The following is a 6,153-nucleotide window of genomic DNA, read 5'->3' as shown; positions in this document are numbered from 1 at the left end:
GCACAAATCCATCAGATTTCCTACAGGGATGTTTGAAGAAGAGCATTAGAGTTTGAAGCAGATGATTGGGTTTACTTGAAAGTTTCACCCATGAAGGGTGTTATAAGGTTTGGTAAAGGGGAAGATGAGTTCTCGGTATATTGGACCTTGAAGAATATTCAAGATAATTTGCAATGTATATTATGAGTTGTAGCTACCACAAGAGTTAGCAGCGGTTCATAAGGTATTAAATGTCTCCATGTTGAAGCAGTGCATGAGTGATTCTTCTTTGATCATACCAACCAAAAATATTGGAATCAACGATGACTTGTCTTATGAGGACATTCCTGTGACAATTCTAGATCACCAAGTTTGCAAGTTGAGAACAAAGGAAGTTGAGTCAATCAAAGTCCTTTGGAAGAACCAATTTGTTGACGAAGCTACTTGCGAAGCTGAAAAAAGATCTCACATACCTTTATAGGCATTACCGCCAATGAATTCCACTCGCAAAGCTTGGCGTTATTGGCAAATCATTGACTTCTCTCTGCCTTTTTTTTCTTTTCTCTCTTCTCCAAGCCCTAAGAGGAATTCTTATTTTTCCAAACTGAACTAAATTTAGTTTTTACCATAATATATTCCTAAACAAATTAATTAAATCAAGTAAGGACAAGATAACTTTTCCCTTCCAAATCCGGATCAGACATTCCTCAATCAAACATCCTAACTTCCAGAAGGCATATCTCACTCATACAACATAGAAATCATGCAAACTCAGCGGCATTTGAAATATTAATCTAACGGATTTCCAATGATATCTCAAGCTATTCCGAATTCATCCTAATTTAGGAGCTATGATTATTTAAAAATGACCAAAACTCAATTTCCTAAGTTAGAAAATTTTCCAGATTTTTCTTATTCTTTACAAAAATAAATATTTCCAGATTTTAACCTTTTCCATGACGTTTCTAGTTGCTAGATGATACAATATTTTCACAAAAAAGGTGGCATGAGCTACGAGATCATAAGTTGTAGTAGTAAAAGATCCTAGAGTAGAAGAAAGTATGCAGAGATTTAGTAATCTTTGTAAAGGAGATCGTGTTTTGACAAGATATGTAATTGTAGTCATGCACCTGGTAAGTTACTAATGAAGAGTTTTTCCTATGGATAGACTAAGAAATGACGAGTTGTGAAGATTTCATCATAGGAGGTAGAGTGTGTTTTAACGAGAAAAGAGTTTGTCATGATGTGTCATTGTGTTTGTAATGACCAATTGTAACTATTTTGTAACATCTCACAACTAGAAGGGACTATAAGTAAGTGTAAGATCAAGAAATAGTTAATTTTGGAATATAAGAAATCTGAAAATTTGTAAGTAAGTTATGAGTTTTTGGTCAATTTCAAACGATCATACCTCCTATATCATGATGAGTTAGGTGTAGTTCCAGATATGGTTGGAAATCTCTTGGGATGATATTTCCAACGCTGCCATGTTGCGCGATTTTGAGTTCGTATGAGAGAGTACCTTTTGGAAGTTTGGCTGTTGGATTATAAAAAGTTTAATCCGGATTTTGGAAGGGTAAATCAGTCTTTTTCCTTACCTATTTATGTTAATTCATTTTTAAGAATTAATTGAGGTAAAACAAGATTTTTGGTTAGTTTAAAAAAAGTTATAGTTCATGTTAGGGCTTAGAGAAAAAGAGAAAAGAGGAGAAGAAGTAGAGAAATCAAGAAATCACCAAGAACTTTCGAGCTTTGAGTGTGGATTTCATCGGGGGTGATCCCTAAAAGGTGTGTGAGTCTTTTATAACATTTGGGTTTGTTCACCGACGTGCCAAACATGTTTCATTTAGCGTGAAATAGTTCTAAAACGACTGGGAATTGAATGTTGTTGTTGGTTGTTCTTTAATTTCTTTAGTTATTGAACATGAGTTGAGATTTTGGAGCTTTTTGATGTAAAAGTGTTGTTTACTAAGCTTATTGGGTTATATCCTTGGGTATATAATATGGGTACATGAATCTTAAGTGAATTTGATAAAAGTAGTTGAATTAAGACAATTTAAGGTTAGAAAACGAGAGGAAATATTTGTCAGGCATACCTGAGGAATGTCTGGTGCGGCGCGCCCTATCTGTGCCAGAGGGTCTGGGGCAGCGCCCCTACAATGTGTCTTAATGGGCCCTCTGAACTTTGGGGCTGGCGCACCCTGAACGCGATGAAATAGTTATTTTTCACCAAGTTTTCGTCATCAGTTCGTTTAAGCCTTTCTAAAGTGTATTAGCACTTCCTAATGATTCTAACTACTCTCAATGACTTCTAAACATATAGAAATCATCAAGGAAAATGAATTACAGTCTTGAATCTATAACTTCAAAGTCAAGGATAGTTAAGAGCCAAGTTTAGGAAGTTCGTAGAGTCTTTTCAAGAAGTCTTTTGCAACTACTTTTAACTTTATTTTAAGACTTAAAGTTCAAGATGAGTAAGGACTAAAAGAGTACAAATTTGTAGTTTATTTCTTCAAAGTAGTATATGGGGAATAAGTATTCCCATAGAGTTTAAAATGTTTTCACATTTCAACAAGAAAGGTAACATTGATTTCATAAAGAGCCTTTGAGCAAGTTTTCAGTAAAGATGAAACTTTGATTTGCACAAGATCCTTTGAACTAGTTTTCAATAAAGATAAATGCTTTTATAGTTAAGAAAAAGAGGAAGCTAAGGTTTCCAAGATAGCCTTTGAGCTAACTTTTGAGAATTATATCAAACCACCAAAAGATGTTATATTTTTAAACAGAAAGAGGTAGTATATTATGGGAGTAGTATTGAGAACCGATATGGAAGAGAGTTCAGAATACTCCGAGCCACCATAAATAATGTAGTTACCATGAGTAGAAAAGTAGCATACTTGTTTGATGATTCCTTTAGTTCTTTTTAGCATATACTAGTGGATCAACCTAATACTATAGGATCTATACCAATGGAAGGTATATGACGGCCCTGCCAGCGTGACGCAAAATGTTGCATCATTACTATAACTCTTAACTGACGGATGTTGATTAGAGAAACTGCCTCCTAAGTTAAATGTATTTTATAATCACAGTTATTTGTATTTTTATATACATCTCAGACTTATATTATATCTTTGCATACATATAGAGTTGACATCATATTTTAAATAGTTTTTCCTTATTACACTTGTTTTAAATTATTTTATATAAAAATGTGTTCAGTCTTGTTGAGTTTAGTTGATCTAGATAGGTTCTTCATATTTTTCACTCAAGCCTATGTTCTATTAACATTCCAAATCACATACTCGTAATTGAATGTACTGATGCCAATTGGCCTACATCTTCTTATAATGCACACAGAGGTATCTAAGATTGGCATCTGGAGAACTGTTTAATCAATGAGAAGTTCAGATTCAGTTGGTGAGCCTCCTTGCTTCCGAAGGATCAATTTTCATTGCTTTCTAGTTTTAGATCATTACTATGTTATGGGTTTTGTCTCAACATCCCTCGTTCTTTTAGAGGCTTCATAGACATTCAGATCTTAGTTCTTAGTCTTTTCATTGTCATTATTCCATGTTGAGACTTGACTTTACCTTAACGGCCAGTTGAATGTTATTTTATAACATTCCTGTTTATAAATGAATTTATCTTTATTGAGCTTAAGTCTTGTCCTAAATAAGTAGTCTGACCAATAGTTTTCTTGGGACCGGCAATGGTCTCGAGTAATAGTCCTGCCTAGAGTGTAGGCTCAGTGCGTAACAAACTTGGTATAAGAGCACATAGTTCAAGAGTACCACGGAATCTATGTAGCCATGTTTGTAGATTTCTAGTTATCGGTGTGAAGTGTGCGACATATATATATAGGAGGCTGCAAGATTTAGGAATTTCTTCACTTCTTTCATATTCATTTCGTGCGTTAGAGTATCTCCAAACAATTTTACTGTAATTTGTGCTTGCGCGTGTTTTCAGATAATCATGCCTCCAAAAAAAAAAGCAAGAGGTCGTCCAGCTAGCAGGAATGTTGAGGAACAAGAGTTACCCAATGCACCAGAAGTGTAACCTCAAGGGGAAGTTACCAACACTCAGTTTCATGAGGCTATTAGGATTTTTAGTCAAGGTGTGACTAATCAGGTTGGTTAGTAAAGAGGAGCTTGACAAGAAGGGGCATACACTTTTAGGATTTGTGAGTTCTTGATGAGGAATCACCCAAGTTTCACTGGTTCGAGCACTACTGAGGATCCAGAAAATTTCACCGAAGAACTGAAACAAATATTCGAGGTGATGTATGTTCATGACACTGAGAGAGTTGAGCTAGTTCCATATCAATTAAAAAGTGTTTCTAGGACTTGTTTTTACTAGTTGAAAGAGTGTAGATATGATGATGCACCACATACGAGTTGGGATTGTTTTTAGAATGCCTTCTTGGGGCGTTTCTTTCTCTGAGAACTGAAAGAGGCCAAGGTACATGAGTTCCTCAAACTTAAGCAGGATTCTCTGAGTGTTCATGAATATGGTTGAAATTCACCCAACTATCCAGATATGTTTGGGAGATGGTTAAGGACATGAGGAGTAGAATGAGCTTGTTTGTTTCAAGGTTGGGGAATATATCAAACAAAGGGGGTTAAGATAGGGAATGAGTCAGGGTAGCAGGAGACTAATGACAACCGTTCATCCTTCCAACAGAAATAGAAGGGTCATGTTCCATCATCTTCTAGTGCACCTGCACCTGAGAACAAGGGTGAGTACTATGGTCATAATTCTAGAGTTAAACCTACCTATTCACAGGGTAGTGTGGCACAAGGGTGTAATAAGCCTCCTCCCTCACTGTGCCAAGTGTGGTAAGAAAACATTCAGGTATTTGTCGTGAGGGCTCCAATAATTTTTCAAGTATGGTCATACTGGGCATTTTATACTAGAATATCCAAAGAATAAGTATGGAAATAGTAATGGGGTCAATAGAGCCCAGTGTCATCCATTGCTCTACTAGACATCGCTGTACGTAGGGGAGATACTTTCGGTAGTGGTGGAGGAACAAACCATTTGTATGCTCTCAATAATTACAAATAGAAAGAGGATTCACCAGATGCTATCACCAGTATCATTCAAGGCTTTCACTTTACTGTTTATGCCTTTCAAGATCCAGGAGTGCATTTATCTTTTGTAATTTCATATGTTTCTATGGACATTGATATTATTCCTGAGCAACTTAATGAACATTTAGTGTTTCTACACTTGTTGGTGAGTCCATTCTAGCTGAGAGAGTCTATCATGATTGTCCCGTTTCCGTCAATCACAACAGTACCATGGAAGATTTAATTGAGTTAGACATGGTAGATTTTTATTTCATTCTTGGTATGGACTGAATTCATGTATGTTATGCCTCAGTTTATTGTAAGACTCGAGTAGTGAACTTTAACTTTTCAAATGATCCAATCTTAGAGTGGAAAATAGTTCATTAGTGCCTAAGGGCGTTTTATTTTGTACCTTAAGGAAAGGAAGTTAGTTCCGAAGGGGTGTGTCTATCTTTTAGTTCGAGTTAATGACTCAAGTGTTGAGGTACCTGCTATTCATTCAGTTCAAGTAGTAAAAGAGTTTTCATAAGTATATCGGGATGACCTTCCCAGATTCCCTCCTAAGAGAGAGATGGACTTCGGTATAGAGCTTCTTCAAAATATTCGTCCTATATGTATTACTCCATATAGAATTACACCAGCAGTGTTTAAAGATTTGAAAGAGAAGTTGAAATGTCTGTTATATTAGGGCTTAATTTTACCAAGTGTCTCAACTTGGGGCACTCCAGTCTTGTTTGTGAGGAAGAATGATGGTTCCTTTATGATGTTTTATGATTATCGTCAATTGAAAAAGTTCATCTTCAAGAACAAGTTTCCTCTTCAAGGATTGATGATTTATTTGATTAGCTTCAGGGTGCTTCCTATTTCTCCAAATTTGACCTCAGATCAGTTTACTATCATTTGAGTGTAAAGGAATGTGACATTCCAAAGAAAACATCTAGAACCCGTTATGAGTTCTCTGTCATGTCATTTGGGTTGACTAATGCACCAACAACTTTCATGGACCTTATAAATAGGGTCTTCAAACCTTATTTAGATATTTTTGTTATCCTCTTCATTGATGACATGCTAATGTATTAAAGGAATGAAGAAGATCATGCTA

Source organism: Solanum pennellii, chromosome 1, assembly GCF_001406875.1.
Source record: "Solanum pennellii chromosome 1, SPENNV200".
NCBI lineage: Eukaryota > Viridiplantae > Streptophyta > Magnoliopsida > Solanales > Solanaceae > Solanum > Solanum pennellii.
Note: the sequence above shows the minus strand (reverse complement) of the source record.